Source organism: Schistocerca serialis, chromosome 7 (assembly GCF_023864345.2).
Source record: "Schistocerca serialis cubense isolate TAMUIC-IGC-003099 chromosome 7, iqSchSeri2.2, whole genome shotgun sequence".
Classification (NCBI taxonomy): domain Eukaryota; kingdom Metazoa; phylum Arthropoda; class Insecta; order Orthoptera; family Acrididae; genus Schistocerca; species Schistocerca serialis.
Window position 1 is genome coordinate 365,706,542 of NC_064644.1, and position 19,872 is coordinate 365,726,413.

At 41.7% G+C, this 19,872-nt stretch overlaps 1 protein-coding gene across 1 annotated transcript in view; it reads right to left on the reverse strand.

Moving 5' to 3' along the window:
• The window catches only part of LOC126413092 (furin-like protease 2), a 714,734-nt gene extending 696,506 nt beyond the window's left edge, over positions 1–18,228 (reverse strand). Inside the window, exon 1 of the mRNA XM_050082987.1 lies at positions 18,118–18,228. The gene's annotated coding sequence lies outside the window, so the exon portion shown is untranslated. The remainder of the gene's footprint in view (positions 1–18,117) is intronic.
• Between the last annotated feature and the right edge of the window lie 1,644 nt (positions 18,229–19,872).

Sequence of the window (19,872 nt, forward strand, 5' to 3'; positions counted from 1 at the left end):
TTCACCACAAGTCCATGTAGCTACACCGCGGGCATTTCTTCACACCGCCTCTTACAGGCTTCTCACTCTTTCTTTTGACGCCTTTGCGATAGGGGATTGAAACCGCTAGACCCAGCGTTGAAATCAGCAGTTTTCTTATGGATGGGCGAGGAAAAATTGCAGGCACACCGCGACTCAGGGGTGACATGATACGCACCAAGAGACGTCGGAAAGTACGTCAGCAAAATCACACCTTTCCTTGGGGCGCTGAAAACCACACATTTCGCGCTCGGAAACGACAATTCGCAGTGCGATGAGCATCATGGTTTCATTGCCACCCTCTACGGAACCTCCTGAGTATTTATCCTATCGATTCTGAGTGCCGAAGTGTCAGGATTGCTTTCCTCAGCTGTTCGCTGGGGACGTGGTTCTGTCCTCCATCCAGAACGTAGAAAGAAGAGGTTAAAAGTGTGCAAGAGTGTATGTGACGATCTACTCATTATGTGAGACGTCCACCATGGCGTTGGGCGAAACTGTTGTGAAATTTGTTATCAATCTGAAATTATTACCCCACCTTACATCTCACACGAACTTCTGAGCTGTGGCGTTTTTTCGTACATGACGACACCTTGCAGTTTGAAGTATCGCCGAGAGTAGTGACGTCACAGGACGCGACGCTTTCGCACTTTTAAAGACGAAAGTAGTAGGAAACTTTGAGACGAACTTCTAACTTATGAGTCGCAATGGGAGACAGTTAGGAGGTTTCGAAAGTGGTCCACTGATGTTGCATTACGTATGTTAGTTCAAAATGGTTCAAATGGCTCTGAGCACTATGGGACTTAACTTCTGAGGTCATCAGTCCTCTAGAACTTAGAACTACTTAAGCCTAACTAACCTAAGGAGATCACACAAATCCATGACCGAGGCAGGATTCGAACCTGCGACTGTAGCGCCTAGAACCGCTCGGCCACACCGGCCGGCAATGTATGTTAGTGTCTTGCCGCATTCTCCCCATTCCCTTTCCTTTATTAAGGGTGTATCTGGTAAGCGATTGTTCATGAAAAAGGACAGTAGTTGCTCACATCAGATGAGGACTAATGCAATATATGTATACTGGCAGGATATTTTATAATGATCTGTAGTGACTGAAGAAAATATTTTTTAGTAGCGAAGAGGCTCTGAATTAAGTCATCAAATACCTATATAACGCTCCGTTGGTGTCATCTCGTTATTTTCGATCTCAACACGCTCCTGTGAAAAAATAGCTTCTTGACGTGTTGCATTTGATTGCGTTACTTTGTTCTTCCACTTCATTTTCCAAGTAACTGTCGGACATGTTCCACTTTCAAATCTATGGCTTTTATCTCCATTACTTTCATACGTAACACTTACTATCAGAAATAGAAGTGAGACATACAAATTTATGACTAATACCATTTATTGGACACAAAAGAGCTTCATCGTTTAACGTTGCTGGTATATTTACATCAACTTTTTCACTTTAAACAATACTGGATGACTCCTTAAACACTCATGTTTCTATTCCTAGCTGAAACCAAACGTAACACAACACTACCATGAGCCGTGGCTGCGTTTCACGACCTTAAGACAATAGGCTATTCTAAGTCCTTAAAATGAAACATTTATGGAGAATCAAAAGAATATACGTACAAACTAACATACTGCAAAATGTTAAATGAAAAGTACTTCTTGAAGAGTTGCACTGCGTGTGTGCAGGTGTTGGTTTAATTTACGTCGTCATTATGTTGAACGTGGAGAAGGACTGCAGCTACGGGAATCAACAGGTGGCCTATAGGTGTCCCTGACAATCCAGTGTTAATTAGCAGTACTGTATAACGTTGTACAATTGGCTCTGCGAGACCAAAGCAGCGTGCAGTCGTAATGAGCACTCCCTGCTGGGACTATAAAGCTTTCTAATTATTTTGCATTCTGTGATCATCGAGATGCAAACCGTAATCTTCGTGACAACCAGGTTCATTACAAAAGTGTTCGACAACGATCAGTATTGCATAAGTAGAATCGATGATGTTAAGTTGTGAAGCATCTATTTTCATTAATATATCTTCGTTCATTCTATTGTACTTGAATTAACCAGGCCCTTCGTTTGGTACCTGTCGAAATTGGGTAAAATAATTTCAATACTATCGCATGTTATGCTCTAAAGTAACATAAAGAGTAGCTAAATAACATCATATTCCCCACGACAGTTCTGATCGCACAGATCAACTTTGGGTAATACAAAATTTTAATCCAATCTCGAATTTAATATTCCTAAAACGATTTCGTTAGTAACAAAGTTCAACCTGTTGGGGTCTATTACTGTTCTTAGCACATACTATCTTGCGGTATCGTAGCCATTATAGTGATTTGGCACCATTCACTAATTCGGAATGGTGGGGTAGTGAAAGTTTGTGTACATCTCTCACATTTTGACTAAACTTTTTGAGGATTTATAAATCTTCCCAAGCCAGTTCTCGTTTTATGTAAACTGATGACCACATTCCAATGAAGGTCAGTGCTGTCATGGTTCCTTTCAAACATACGTGGAAGACTTCCTACCCTCGTTAAACTACTCAACAACGTATGGCTACATTACTTGCTAGTTTCGTTTCGATTTGTCTTCAAAGCCTACGATTCCCCCTACATAGACAAGAAACAGTAAGTTTCTTGACATCTTGTAAAGTAAAACTTGTATCCATCAAGATTGAATCACAAGCAGTGCAAGCTGAGGTACATAATGGAACGTAGACGGGCGTCAGCGACAAAAATATAAACGCTGATTTGGGAGGACTTAAACCAAAAGCAGTAGTGGCTGACATGTGTCACCTTTGATGAATGAAAGAGCTCAGTCAACGGACTTGGATGAGACGCCTTAAAGATGAAGTGTTTCCATACGGGAATGGAGTCTTATGGCTATCCTAGAACAGACACTCAGGGGAACCGACGGTCACTGTAGCCTGACAGAGTAGCATCATTTTTAGGCCAGACTGATCACTTCTATGGGAGGAACGTAACTGCGAAGAAACACTTTTATTGATCGAAGGAGCAAGAAGGTACAACAATTTTAAGGGAATGGCAAGATTAGGGCCATATAACTCTCTTAGTAATATAAACAGGCACTGCAAGAAAGTCAACGCGAAATTGATGAAGAAAAAATGCTTGAAATCAAAAGACAAATTGTCGCTGCAATGATTAACTCAACACACAGAAAATTTAAGGAAATCTACGGTAAAATTAAAAGCAAGGGCTTCAATATTAAGAGTGTAATGGATATTCCATTGCCAAACGCATAGGAGAGAACAGGTGGCTGGAAAGATTACACTGAAGGTCTCTACGACGGAGACGACTTGTCTGAGGAAGTGGTAGAAGGGATTATGTACGGAAGAGTTAGCGAACACAGTATTACAATCTGACAGGGTTTAGGAAGACTTAGTAAGAAAGAATGGATAATTATAATCCTTTGCAAACTTCTAAAAGGTGTAGCATCTGGAGTCTGGAGACATGACGATAGACTCACGAAGAAAACTCACCAAAAACTTCCCGAATTCATCTTAAAAACTCATACATCGAAGATGATAGCAAGAATAATATAGAGAGGAAAATTGAGGATTTCGTAGCTCAGGATCAGTTTGGCTTTCGGCAAAGTAATGGCACCAGAGAGACAGTTCTGACGTTCTTCTTAATAGCGGGAACAAGAATTTCGAGAAATCAAGACACATTATCTGGATTTATCGATTTAGGAAAACTGTTGACAATGTAAAATGGGAAATTACGTTCGAGAGTTTCGAGAAAAGTAGTAGTAGGCTGTAGATAATGACGGGTGATATACAGCACGTACAAGGACCAAAGGGAAAGGAAAAGAATGGAAGATTGGCAGTTCTCGGTTTAAAAAGGGTGTAAGAGTGCGATGCAGCCTTTCGCCCTCCTGTTCAATCCGTATGTCGAATAAGCGAGTAAAACAGCGAAAAACGCTAAAACTCATTCATTTCCAAGATCAATTTCCATCGCCAGAATTATTATACAATTATATCTAAAATCGGCCGGGATAAAAATACATATAAAAATACTAAAACTTCGTGGTTTCTTACCTTTCATAACTGTAGTTTTGTCTAGAACGCTTTAAGAGATTCTGTTCTAATAATTCTAAAAATGAAGGCCTGTCTTTCAAAACGCGTCAGTTTTAGTGCCTCTACACTGTGAAAAGGTTGTTGAGGTGACTATTTAACGTTGATTGTAACAACCACAAAAATGTACCAATCATGGATGAATCAAAGAAATTGTAATGTCTCTTGCAGCGGTCTCTCCACGATATTTTCAGAAATTTTATAAATTATATAACTCAGCACATATCTCGAAATATCTCTTCTTATCTTACCGATTATCAATGCAAAGTAGTTTCGAGCCCAATTATTCCTTGGAGCGTCCATTTACTCCATGGAATAGCTTCTCTGCTATCCATGTTTCCTCTTATGAAAAGAATAGAGGACTTCTTGCCGATTAGTCGTGAAAGAAGGATGTATATGTATGTATTGTTGAGCTAGTCGCCATCTTGATGAGATTCTGTATGAGAAGGAATTTAATACATGAACTAAAGTAAGTGTGTTCGCGTATTATTTAACTGATTATTATTGACAGTGTCTGCTTACTACGCTGTGTGGCACGGGATCAGTGGGGAACGTCTGATTTACACTGGATGAACCTGCCGTTTTGTATGCTCAAGATATCCAGTTACTTCAAATAAATAGGCTAACACGGTCTTACCAGCAGATCTCCGGTCTTCCCCATGTGATCACCGAAAGTTAATAATTATTACAAATGTTTTCAGGAGATCGACTGACAATTTTCGTCGCACCGAGACTTCGAAATGGCTTCACTGCCTTATGGAATTTAAGTTAAGCTCAATTTAATCAGGATAGAACAGTATTGAACTGAGTGAATGTGATAAGCCTGCCTTGTGAATGAAAATGCCCTTAACATACGCATGTTTATACTATCCTGATCAGTGAAGCTAAATCAGGCCGGTGTGAGAGAGGTTTTAAAATTTTAGATCCCACACAAAATATATTACAAAATGAATGTTAAGAAGTGGGATTAAATTTCAGAGTGACAGGATATCAATTGTTACACTAAAGATATCTATATGCTCAATGAAATTTGGAGAAAATTACGTGACCTATTAAATGGAATGAAATCTTTAATGAGTATATCATAAGCCAAAGAAAGATGAAGTGACGAGAAGTGTACGAAGTGAAGACATTACGCAATCTTTGAAGCAAAACAACATATGATGTGTAAACCAAGGAAGACATAAAAGGCAAAGAGAGCATTCATGGCTAAACTAAGCCTACTCGTATGGACATGGGTCTTCATTTGATGAAGTAACTTCTTAGAATACGTTTATAGAGCACAGCATTGTATGGTAGAGAAACATTCATTGTGGAAACGCCGGGAAGGAATTCAAGCTGTCGATTTAACGCGATATATAGAATTAGTTTGACTGATAGTGGAAGAGCTTAGAATGTTCTCTGCAGAATCGGCGAAGAGAGAAATATTAGAAAACACTGATATAGGGAAGAGACAGATCCGGAGAACAAGTGTAAAGACATCAATGAATGAAAATGCGGTGGACAGAGATCATGTACAACAAAATATGGGAGGAAAAGTTTGCTGTAGGTGAGGGATTAGTAGTTCGATCCATGAAATCATTTACAAGACGGATGGTGAAATATTGAGTCCTTGTCTCGCGGTGCGCCTGCGTTTAATTTCGCGTAATTCCCGCGGATTTGGAGTCCCTCTGGCCGCAAGAACGTGTGAGCGTTACTGTCGCCAGTAGAGGGCAGGTCGCAGGAGAAGGTAGTTGAGGGCTGCGGAGACCTGAAGAAGAGGAGAGCCTGACATGGACGGCGAAGAGCGCAAGTGAGGCGGCACGCTGTTGTGGCCAAGTGTATTCCGTGGCAAGTTGGCAGGAGCGGACTCTTTGCTCACTGCGGGTTTGGCGGGACCATGTGTTGGTCGCAGCCGTGAACATTGCTCGTTAAGAGCTTCTTGCACTTCTGCAGGACGAATAGTGGCGTCTGTTAGATGATACCCGTGGGTTTCCGATTTGGGGTAATCATCGTTACATCCTTCTCTCGGCGCTCTCTAAGCAAGCGTTTGTCAGTAGGCGTTGGATTTTACGAGAAAACACGGTGGTCATCCGATTAGGGTGAACGTCACGTAGTGTCTGGTGGTGGCTATTTTGACTCCGTATCCTGGTTGCCCGTTGTTATACTGGTACTGCCGGCCAGAGTGGCCGAGCCGTTCTAGGCGCTACAGTCTGGAACCGCGCGACCGCTACGGTCGGAGGTTCGAATCCTGCCTCAGGCATGGATGTGTGTGATGTCCTTAGGTTAGTTAGCTTTAAGTAGTTCTAAGCTCTATGGGACTGATGACCTCAGAAGTAAATTCCCACAGTGCTCAGAGCCATTTGAATCTTTTTTTCTGCTTTTCGAACTGTACTTTATAGTCAGTGACAATTTTTTAGTCTAGCTATCTCATTTCTGAGGGATCGCTATAGCTACCTGTTGGCTAGTATCACGACCTCGAGCTGTTTACTAAATTGTTCGCATCTACAAAAAAAGAAAAATTTTATGCCTGAGCAGTAAATTCAAAGTTCCCTGCATATCATTCGTAATTTTCTGCTTTTGTGGTAAGTTTAAATTTTACTAAATAATTAACGAGTTATCTCTGTGTTACAAGATAGGTGATTTGTATCTCTTGTTAAATGTGGTCTAGTTAAAGATGCCTGTGTACCATGATTGAAATTTTTAATGAAGGTTTTTAGTAATGTGGTAGCGGCAACCGGCGTCCTATGTTAGTAGAGGAGGAATTATTCCTGTTGGCGTTACCTCTGCTACCACCTCTATCATCATGGATTTGAACCACATTTGTCAGTCATTTTGGCTACCTCGAAGCCAATGGTGTTCTGATAATTATAGGCAATAGGCGATGGTTCATATCTGTGAAATATTCATTTGATCATATGTTTTGCTATTTTTAATGTAAAATTATTTTTTACTCCATTTAATATTCTTTTCTAAAAGGAAGAGCAGAATGCAGACAAGCATTTTCAAGGATCAGTGCAGATTAACCTACTCAGCATCAGTTAAGACCTGAAGATGGGTAACGAAGCAGCGAAACTGGTAGCCATATAATAAATATTGTTGGAGGGACGGCTGTATAACTAGTAACAGTTCGCTGCCGGCCCCACTGTATGGAGCACTCAGCTCTCCGATTCTTTCGTGAACTACGCTGACAACATCTGGGAGCACATGCTGCCAGTGAAGGAGAGAGCAATTATTCGGTGCCTTGCTGTCTAAATTTTGAAAGGTCCTGTGATACAACACTTGATCAAGCAGTCGAGGGCTCATCCATGTCCGAGGAGGCTTTGTCATTTGCAAACGCTTTTCGTACGTCTTTCTTGCACGATTAGGGCAATCCCTCTGCGCTGATTGACAGTTATTCGAGGACAACCTTTTGAGAAAATTGTTATCCCAATCTCACTTGTTCCCTGCAAGCTTCATCATATCAGACTAGTACTAGTCTAAATTTCTTTCAATATTGACAATTAGTACTTCCTTTTGTTCTGTACTTTATCAGTGAGGTTAATGTGAAATTATTGCCCCCTTGTTTATGTATGTGCTCACAAAGTGTAATGAGAAAACTGGAGTCAAAATGGGGCAAAGGTTTTTCATTGAGTACTGGACAAAACACATTCTAATTACATAATGCAATTGGCTCTATGTGGCTAGCGCCCAAGAAGCTAACACTGGAGCCATTCTGCAACCACAGAGATGTAAGGAGCACATACACGCTTCGCTTAAGAATGGGAACCTTGCGAACAGCCTGTCACATAACGAGAAGTGTGCTGCAAACTGATTGACCCCTGCTGCCACTAGAACAGCGTGTAAAGAATGTGCTTCTGGAGGTGTGGTAATTCTCACAGCGAGGCGTGTGAAACTAAAGGTCTGCGAAAGAAGTCAGCCTGCTTAAAGAAAAGCAATATTCTGTACAGTATGAACGTTCCTTACAAATTCCGAACGGCAGCAGATTCTGAGGCAAAGCGAAAATATGAGACTGTCCATGTCTCACGCTGAGAGAGCCATGGAAAAAAATTGCTTCCACAGTAACTTACAAATGCAGAGAAACATATAACTGGGAACCGCCTTGACAGTGAAATCGTGAAAAAGATGTCAATTACCGAGTCACACAGCAGCCCACGCAAGACAGAGAATTTCCATTCTGCATTTGGAGGCTTGGTCATGAAACGGCGATCTGTCACAGGACGACATTCCAAATTTAGTCCGCCAATTCCAAACTGAGAGGGGGGAAATATTCAAGGAATTGTCGAGCTTGGAGAGAGAGGGGATTGAAGAGGACAGTCGGTGAGACAGTGAAGAAGCAAGAGGACATTGGGGCCCTTCTGCCAATCGCCATCATCCGCCTTCCGACACCGTGAGAGCGGAGCTTCGGCTACGGCTATAGATAGTGACGTATCAACGTGGACGCCGTTCTGGACCCTGGCCGCACAGCCACCGGCTGCCGAGCAGAGCACCACACAGGTCCGAAGTGACGCGTCGTCGCGAGTCAGCACTTGCCGCCGTCATCACCCCACGACAAAAGGCTATGCAGAATGATGGAATTATTCATTCCGCCCACCATCCCCTGAATAACAGATTCGTGTCCACGCCCAGCCAAATCGGCTGTGACATTTGTAATTGTTGTTTGGTTTTTTACACAAAACTTACTGAATTAAATGCTGTCACAGAATATCGAAACGAAAAGTAAAATCACGTGTCACCATAGTTTTCAACCACTCGCTAACAGCTAGTACCCCCCCCCCCCCAAAAAAAAACACCCTCGTCGGCTCTATCCCCCTCTCTCCCCCACTCACACACACACACACACACACACACACACACACACACACACACACACACACGGTATAAACATCGTAAATAAAAGTTAGTCTCGAACATATACTTCGTTAGGTTGGCCACAAATAGGAAAACGTACCAAAGAAGATGAAACACGTAATGGAGTTGCAATATTTACGCTATGAAAAGTAGTGTACGACGAAATAGTTGTACCGAGTGACAAAAGAATAATAGTCCACCACAAAAAAGAGTGAGGAACATGGTGAACAGTGTGGGGAAGGCGAGAACACAAAGATGTGTTTGTGTGGTAGTGATAAAAATGGTAGTGCGACCTCCAGACCTGATGTGAGGAAACGCAGATCAGCAAATCGTTTGTAATTAATTATTTTACAAAAAATCATGAAATGAACTGTTTGATAATGTATAATTAACAAAACTGTATCGTTATAGATCCCACTGATGATGCCTTAAAACAGGAGAAGGCAAAACGTGTATGGGATAAATAAAGTAACTAGCACCAGAAAAAGGCAGTTTTATTCACAAAACAAGTATTTAAATGCAGTCATTTTATGTTTTATTCATCTAAACAATCAGTTCCACTGGCTTATCAACGCTCGAATCTTGTATCGTTTTATGTTTGATTTCCTTATTAATGACAGTTAGTTGCTCCCAACGTGGGGCAATTCATTAGTGATCAGCAAGTTATTTCACGTCAAAGAGCAAACAATTCTCGATTCACTATAATAGTTTTTTCGCAAATCACGTACACTCATTTTTATTCTAAATCTCGTCATACATAGAGGGAAATGCAATTACCAGTCAGTGGTACTTGCAACCATGTGGCTTACGAAGTCTTAGTTGACATGCAAATGTGTTGTGAGACTATATTTGTGCTGTTAAATGTAGTTTTACAGTTTCTTACAAGTGAGCTCCTTCTATTCTATTACATTACTGCCAGCTACTAAATGCTAAGCAAAGACAGGACATTAATAATTTCGCGGGAAACTTCTACTATGGGTGTTTTGCTCTAGGGCTTGCTGATCAAGACAAAAGCTAGTTACCACTGAAAGTGTGCCGTACATCTGTTGAGGGACTGAGACTGTGGAGAAATGGGAAGAGCAATACGTACTGCACTTCTCATGATTTAGGGTAGTCGTATAATCATGTATATGATTTTCGTTTTTGTATTGTTTATGCTGAAGGTCATAACGCAAAAAGTGAGGATAGAAATTATTCTAATAGATCTTTGGCCTTACGACCTGCTGCACATGGTGACTTTATCCTAATTCAAATTCGACCTATCATTCTTGAACGTCTGTAACAGGACAGCAAATCACAAAATGAATGCAATTATGATGACAGTAGAAAACTGGAAGAAGATTCTGCAACGGTATTACGTAGTCAAATCTGACTAAATTATTTATCTCCTGACTAGAATCTGAAAACAGGGTGCCAACGCATTGTTTGGCTCCATAAAGGGCTCTAAACATCTTGTACTACTGTGAGTATCATTCTCTTGCTCTAGAAACAAAGGAAAGTAATTAATAAAATTATTTAAAGATGAAGGGCTTATGATTTTGTTGCTGTGTTTTGAAGCTCTGCTTCAGGTTAGAATTGTATAAGAATCTGACGCGATAGAGGAAAATGAAAATCGGATTTGGTATCAGAATGAAAAATATTTTAACTAAGACCTTACACTATGGAAATATCGTCCCAGAAGTTTTAAAATGTAGCACTGTGTTATTAAATTAGTGTTTTTCGTAAAAACCAACACACAGAACTCATTTGCAAAGGCCAGTCTATTAACATTTCTCAATCATTTCGCGACAGATACACTCTACGGCAAATTCATTTCCGTGTGTAAGTTCATGAGAAGTAATCTTCCTCCCTGACGGCTCAGGTGGTACAGATTACTTCGCTAAGCAAAAGGTATATTAGCTCGGTTGGTATCTCACTGACCAAGGTGCTACAATACGCAAAGTACGACAATCGTTCGAGCATTATGCATGGGTGACAGCTATTGTTATTGCATTCCTGAAACTCATTTACGATTAATATTATTTTGAAACTCAGCCTGCACTTGTTACCATTCCACGGCTTATTCTGCCAAAAATATTGTCCGTTTCATGAAGAAACTCGTGATCTGTTTTCGCCACAAACATGTTTGAAAAGAAAGGGTAGATACTAGATGGAGTAATTAGTCTGAACGGAAATGGAAATGTTTCCAGGGAATCGTATTCCTGAATAACGTACTGGTCTCGACAGCAACACTGCGAAAGACACTTCGCATTTTTAGAGTCATTCAGTGATACAAGAGAAGTACTGTCAGGTGAAAAGTATTCTACAATTCAGTTTGTTTTGTTATGGATGCAGAAACTGAAATTTCGGTTCCAGCATGGAAGAATGTTTACGGTTGCCTACGGAACCGTGAATGTACCCAGACGTGCACCACTTCGTCGGAAAAATCGACGATCACGAATGTCTTTGTTTACGGCTGCAAAAATTTGCATATCGCATGAGCAGAGACCGGGACTGTATGGTGGATATGAAAGGGCCTCCCAGCGATATTCCTGCAGCCTACACGAAACAACCTCGGCAACGTATGGTTCCGACTAAATTTTTCCTTGATGTCTTGACCTTCGTCTCGCACAGTACAATAAATGTGTTAACAGTTATGGCTTATTACTTTTCAAATGATCCACAGTTTATATCTTATCTTACATACTCCCCTTTCCCTTTGACTGCCCCTTATGCAATTGACGCTATGTGTCGGGTAAATGAAAGTTGTATTAAACTGCAAAACGTTAGTTTCAATGTCACTGGTATTTTTTAGTATAGTACAATAAAGTATTATCGTCTATTAGATATAACATGCTGCGAAAAAGCGTCGAATCAATTCGGACGTAGTGCAGAATAGATTGCACTTTGAAATATCGGTGGAGATGACATATTGAATACAGTGAATCAAATGTGTGGTGGCCTATCAGTTCCATCTAAGCCATCCTAGTAATGAAAATTGTGAGGTCATCCACATGAGTGCTAAAAGGAATTCGTTTAACTTCGGTTACACGATAAATCAGTCAAATCTAAAGGCCGTAAATTCAACTAAACACTTAGAAACTCCAATTACGAACAACTTAAATGGAAGTAACATGTAGAAAATATGGGGAAGGCTAACAAAACATTGCGTATTATTGGCTGCACACTTAGAAAAGTGACAGACCTACTAAGGAGACTGCCTACAGACGCTTGTCCGTCCTCTTTTAAAATACTGCTGCGCGGTGTGGGATCGTTACCAGATAGGACTGACGGAGTACATCGAAAAAGTTCAAAGAAGAGCAGCACTTTTGTATTATGGCGAAATATGGGAGAGAGTGTCACTGAAATGATACAGGATTTGGGGTGGACATCATTAAAACAAAGGGGTTTTCCGTTGCGACGAAATCTTCTCACGAAATTCCAATCACCAGCTTTCTCCGACGAGTGTAAAAATATTTTCTTGACACCGAACTACATAGGTAGAAACGATCACCACGGTAAAATAAGGAAATCAGAGCTCGTACGGAAAGATATAGGTGTTGGTTCTTTCCGCGCGCTATACGAGATTGGAATAGTACAGAACTGTGAAGGTGGTTCAATGAACCCTCTGTCAGGCACTTAAATGTGATTTGGAAAGTATCCATGTAGATGTAGATCTGGATGTAATTATTAAGTGAAATTCAGAGCGAAAAATAATTTTCCTTTAATACTTCTATTTTTAAAAACATGGAAGACAGATCATTTTCGGTTTTTGTAGGTCTGTTGTTGATCCGAAGCTCGTTTGATTACTGAAAGCGAATGGGTTACTGGATCCATCGCAACTTCATCCGTGCCCTGTTGGCCGTCACGGGGTTCCTGTAACGCTTCCACAGCTAATCTACCGCTCTCGGGGCACACGCAGTCCCCACTGTACTTCGTTCGTACAGACAATCCCTTACTTCACGCCGTTGCGCGTCTACCAAGACGTGGACGAGCGGTTGGGCTTGCTCTGAATGAGCAGAAACATTTCAGGAAAAAGGACAATAAGACTTTTTTTAAATACGAACTATGTGGCAATGAGACAATAGGTAGTGCTTGTTTCTAACAACCCATTTCTACCTGAAACAGTAAAGCAATTGGAAATGCATCGGAATTGCTATCTACAAACCCTTCCCAGAAAAGAAAGCTTACTACCCACGTTTAGGTAGACGCTTGTTATAAAACAAGCATACTATGCACCTCTAATCTCTCTCTAGCAACACTTGTTTCTTCCACATTCTGCACTCCTATTTGAAATCAACCATATTGATATGTGTGCATTGTACCTAGTTTTTTTAAATCACTTGATCGGTTGACTTATTACTTCTGAAATAGCGGAAATTGGAGGACTTCAAGCTGCCAATGGTTTGTGTTTGACCAGACCCGCTAATAACAATAGCTTCTGTTGTGTTCTCTCACTTTTTTTATTGCCGGAGGAGGCAAGTACGTGAGACATTTAAGCATATGTCATATATATGTTTCAGTTTCACTATCATCGTAAGGAAGACGTTCATACATTCGTTTCATAAGCTGTAAGCTACACCACTCTGTGTCAAGAGTTAATATAAGTATTTAAAAAAATAATTGTTAGTAATTTAAGTATAATATTAACGTCATATTAAATAGTAATAAACATAACAATATTTACCAGCAGTTTACTTTCATGATCGAAACACAATTTAACCCTTCTGTTTTTACCCCATCTTCTCTCCCCTCCCCACCCCCTCCCCAGTCAGTTTCAATTTACCACTCAGGACGTAATAAGCCTCTCCAGGTTGAGAAGAGCTATTCTAGAGAGCCAGCACTGAAGAAGTTATATGGGCTATTGAGAATTACATAATTGTCGAAACTGCTCTAGCCCATAAAAAATGTATGCGAGCCTTAACTGACAACTTGTTAAATCTGGTATACTCGCTAATAAGCCGCGACCGTGGTTGCCTAGCGAGTAGAGCACTGTATTCAGATTTTGAGATCTCGGAATGTGAACGCTGGAAGCAGGCACGTTGTGACGGAACGGGGCACCATGGGGGTGGGCAGAGGCCGCCTGGTCTGGCGTACTCGCCAACCGCCTTAGTCACAGTTACAGTATCAGCTCTACGTGTCTGCAGGCTGATGTTGCTTCTCACATACCCTCACCAGCAGATGGGTTTGGATTCAGATCGATTTAATTATCGTGTAGACGAATATTTCTGAACAGTCGTGCCTAATCGCTTCGTCATTATGATCCATAAGATAAATAGCTTGCACTATACACGGTCGACAGTTTGGCAACCGTTTACAGTTTCACAGGAAAAAATAGGTACCTCCCAATTTATGTAATGAAAATTCATATTCATGTTTCTTGAAACATCATCTGCTTTATTGTTTGAAGTCCACATATGTGAATTTTATTTCCGAGGAAACTATAAATCTAACAGAATCGAAATTGTCTCCTAATTATTCTATATTATCGTAATTACAATGAGCTGTCGGGATGCCATGTGCCTCGTCTGTCATAGTTAACGAATCCTGCCGACCATCATTCCTTCCGCTAGGCAGGTTGGAGCATAGTACACAAACACACTAAATGAGAAGAGGATTCTGTTATGATTCCGCCTCTCAAGCCCATACTTGTCGTCACCAGTATCTGTTCGCGTAAACGGCAAGACAACCTCATAGAAAGATTATGTTATGGCCCACAGTCTAAGTCACTCTGAATGTAGTGTTCATTATTCTGCCTTTCGAGAGAGGCGGACATTCACCCACCCGCATTAAACAATTATACTCGGGGGTTGGAACTTAAATAGTGGCTACTATTTCTTCACAACCGATACATGAGAGTTACGCGTTTTCCCCTGTAACTGTCCTATAAAGTAGTCACCAGCACTGTGTAGAACCCGTTGCCAGCGATGTTTAAGGCGTAGTATACCGTTAGCAGAGCCTGTTCTGTTGATGGTGTGAATGGAGCGATCTAGTGCCTGTCGGATCCCTGGAACAGTTCTGAAGCGATTGCCACGAAGTGGTTCCTTCATCTTAAATCAAAGTCACAAGGACTTAAGTCCGGAGAGTATGGCGGATTGTACAGTACTTCCAAGTCCCATCGACCAAACAGAACAGCCACAGCTTGCGCTGTAGGTGCCAGTGCATTGTCAAGCGAAATGATGGGTGGGTTGCGCAGAAAGTGTCGCCGCTTCTGTCGCAAAACTGGTAGCAGATGATACTCAAAAAGCGAACAGTAATACCGTGCGTTGACGGTCTGCCGTGGAGGAACGTAATTCGTTAGGATAACACCATCACAGTCGTACGCGAGAATCACTATAATTTTAGACCGCTCCATTCACACGATCAACAGAAAAGGCTCTTCTAACGGTATACTACACCTTCCACATCGCTGGCAACTGTTTCTACACAACGCTGGTGACTACTTTAAAGGACAGTAACAGGTGCAAACGTGTAACTCTTTTGTATCGGTTGTGAATAAACAGATGCCACTATTTAAGTTCCAACCCTCGTATACAGGGAACACTTCCAATTATTCATTCCACAATTCCTAAAGAACTGAACACTGTACAGATGTCATACATATTGCATTTTGAAGAGGAACTCGGATTTTTTTTTTTTTTTTACAAACATTCCATATGCGAACCGTTGGTGACCCGACAGACTCTAATATGGTACTCGAATTCTTGCCATACCCGTCCCAGCATGGCATTATGTACTGTGGCAGTTGCTCCCATATTGCTCCCGCAGCTCCGCTACATCACGTGGTAGAGGTGCTACATATACCAGATCTTTAGTGTCTCACCACAGAAGAAAGTCACACGGAGTGATATCTGGTGATGGGGGAGGCCATTTCATGAAACAGCTGTCCCCTTCTCTTGCACGGCAGCTGCACTCACCATATTTGCAACTAGCGCTGACTATCGGCAAATTACCAAACTACGTTGTGGCGATATACAAGCAAAAAAACCTTTCAGGTTTTGTCTTCAAAATGTATGTATGATATCTATACAATGTTTGGTTCTTGTGCAGTAAACAATTGAATGTGTTATTAAGGGTCAATTTCTAATTTCCGCACCATTCAGATAACTTTTATAAATAATTTTGCAGTTTGTTTTGATCTTCTGATGACTTTATTAGTCGATAAACGACGGCTGCTCAGATTATCTCCCAAATCGTTTATATAAATAAGGAATAGCAAAGGGCCTGTAACACTACCTTTGGGAACGCCAGAAATCAATTCTGTTTTACTCGATGACTTTTCGTCACCTCTCTGACAGGAAGTGACAAATCCTGTCACTTAACTGAGGCGCTATTCCATAAGCACGCAATTTCACTATAAGCCGCATGTGTGGTACAGTGTCACCTACGAACTGTCACCTCTCTTCCAGGAAGTCACAAATCCTGTCACATAACTGAGGCGCTATTCCATAAGCACGCAATTTCACTACAAGCCGCATGTGTGGTACAGTGTCAAAAGCCTTCCGGAAACCCAGAAATACGGATTCCATCTGAAATCCCTTTTCAAAATGACTCAACACATCATGCGAATAAAGAGCTAGTTGTGTTTCACAAGAACGATGTTCTCTAAACCCTTGTTGGCTGTGTGTAAATACACCGTTTGCTTCGAGGGAATTCTTTATCTTCGAACACAATATATGTTCCAGAATCCTGTTGCATATCGACGTTAATGATGTGGGCCTGTAATTTAGTCGATTGCTCCTAATATCTTTCTTAAATACTGATATGACCTGTGCAACTTTCCAGTCTTTGGGTACGGAACTTTCGTCGAGCTAATGCATCAGTATAATCCGAAAGGAACGTAATTGGTATACAGTCTGGACCATAAGGCTTGGTTTTATTAAGTGTTTTAAGTTGCTTCATTACTCCGAGGACATTTACTTCTAGTTTACTGATGTTGGCAGCTGTTCTTGATTCTAATTCTGGATTATTTACTTCGTCTGCTTTTGTGAAGGCATTTCGGAAGGCTGTGTTTACTAACTCTGCTTGGGCAGCACTGTCTTCCATAGTATCTCCATTGCTATCGCGCAGAGAAGGCATGGATTGTTTCTTGTCAATAACACACTTCACATACGACCAAGTTTAGAGACAAAGTTTCGTTGTGGGAACTGTTACAAGAATCTGGCATTGATGTGCGCGCTAAATTTCGAGCTTCAGTAAAAGGTCGCCAATCTTTGGGAATTATCGTCTGTTTAAATTTGTCATGTTGGCTTCATTGACTCTGCAACAGTGTTCTGATCCGTTTTGTGTACCAAGCACGTTCAGCTCCGTCATCTGTTAATTTATTTGGTTTAAATCTCTCAATTGCTGCCGATACTATTTCTTTGAATTCAAGCCACATATGGTCCATACATAAAATTTGGAAGGAATGGAGATTTTCCTTAGGAAGGCGTCAAGTGAATTTTTTATCTGCTTTTTTGAGTAGGTATATTTTTCGTTTTTTTTTTTGAGGTTTTGTGGGTTACAATATTCAGTCTCGCTACGACAACCCTATGTTCAGTTTTCCGTGTATCCGTTTTAAGGCTCGTTATTAACTCAGGATTATTTGTTGATAGGTGATCAAGTGTGTTTTCACATCCGTTTAATATTCGCGTGAGCTCATGAATTATCTGCTCGAAATAATTTTCAGAGAAATCGTTTAGCACAATTTCAGATGATATATTACCCGTACCTACGGAATTAAAAATGTATTTTCGCCACTAACATTGATGATGGAGGTAGGAGGCGGTTCGGTACTTGCTGATGTCTGAGCGGTAATGCTGATAACGGGTGGGAGAGAGGGGGTAATAGCTAATATCAGATTGAATACAGGGGTAATGCTCTCAGTGGTCAGAGGAAGATTGAGAATCACTGCTGAGAAGAGATCTGAGGAGAGGCTCGTACTGCTTACTGCCACAGCCGTCGACTAACAATTTGTAAGGGCTAGCGAGACTGGCAAAACCGGTTTAGCCAAAAACACCATGTAAGCGAACACTAACGTCTTCAAAACTGTTACACTAAGCAGCACCACGAGCTGCGTCGTTTGGACCGGTAACGGCAGCTATAAGCTGTGTGAGGGCCCCGTTGATACGATCATGGGATACCTTGTATATGGTAAAACATCGGTCCTGCAGACATTCGTGTTGCGAGCGGGTAAGCAAGTTACCTGTCCGAGGTTGACGAAGCCGTTGCGGTGGGCGACGTCGTCGGCAGCGGCCGTGCCGCCCTCGACGCGCACGGCGAACTGGTTGAGGAAGACGCCGGGGGCGGGCGCCGAAGCGGCCCCCAGCGCCGCCGCCAGCAGCGCGCACCGCAGCCACAGCCTCATGGCCGCCTCCAGCCGCCGCTACGGACTCATGGCGGCCCTGCGCCGTCCCACTGCTGCAACACACCGCGTCACAACGTGTAAGCCGACTAGCCTGTTGATCAGTTTACAAGACAGCACGGTTATAACTAAACTTTCGCTGTTTTATCCTATTTAGAGGGAAAACTTTTTATCTTATGGGTACCGAACCGTATAGGAATGAACAGAATGATGACAGTATTGATACCCACAGCTGTACTGTAATCCAATGTCGTTTGTTCTAAACATGCAACCAATTTCGGCTCCAAAAGGCGTAATCTTCAGGTTCCAAGCGTAATCGGCCATCAACGTAGGAACCACAATGGCAAGACCAACAGTCTTTAAATGGAACTAATACATCCTATTAAGCATATTACCCCAGCATGTGCAACCATCAAATTAGACTGCAGTGGGGCCGAAGTCAACTGCATTCCGTACCTTCGTACCAGTAACAAGCCCACCAATGGTCGTCTGGCTTTGCTGATTGCACATGCTGGCGTAACGTGTCCAATAAGTTGTACTGAAGACTCGGTTAGTCTTTGTCAGTGTGGTTCGTACGTTGATGACAGATTGCGCTTGGGGCCTGAAGATGAGGCTTTTTGGAGTACCATGTTTTGAAGAAACGGCATTGGATTACAATACTGCTGTTGGTTACAATTATTACTGTTCAAGTACTTCGTGTCGGGCTGTTGTCCACCTGTCCTCGATGGGTTAGTATAGGTATAGGATTGATGTTCGGACTGTGTTCTACTGAATATGCGTTATTAGTAGTACCAGGCTAGTGTATAATTTCGTTGGGTTTTTTCTTTTGTATGTTGATATCAGCTCACTCATCGATTCTCTCTCTCTCTCTCTCCCTCCTTTGTTTTTTATTTGCAGTTCACTGATGCTGTTTGAGTTTAGATTTATTTTTTGTCATTTGGAGTTAGTGAGCTATGGACGCTAGAAAATGGAGTACCAAGTGGAGAAATCGGAACATTTCTGAAATATTCTTCTGTTTGAGTTGAACAGAGGGGTAACACGAGCGGAGGCAGCCAGAGACATTAACCTTGTATGGGGATAATATCACTATACAGAGCATGGAAAGAAAATGGTTTTCTCTTTCTGGCGAGGATAGTTTTTGACATTAGACGCTCAAGAAGAGCGTCGGGGTATCAGAAGATCTTTAAACGCATTAATCCACAACGACCCTCGTCATTCGGCTCGAGAACTGGTAAATGTGATGGGCTGTGATCATTCCAAGTCGTGCGAGATTTAGGACTACATACAAATGGGAAGATTAAAAAATCGGGTGTATGGGAACCGCATGCTCTAATCCAAAATTATACAAATCATCGAGTTGCCATTTACGCATGTATGCTTGCTCGTCATAAACTGGCTCACGGACAATACCAACCATTCCTAACCCGTACCGTTACCGGTGAGGAGAAATGGTGGAAAAGAAAGTAATATTTGAGGTCAAACAAAGCAGCAACTCCCAGAACAAAGACTTGCGTGCCTCCACAAAATATGACGTTATACATTTGGTGGAACACCGACGGTGTGGTGTACTACGAACTACTTCCGCGAGTTGTAGCC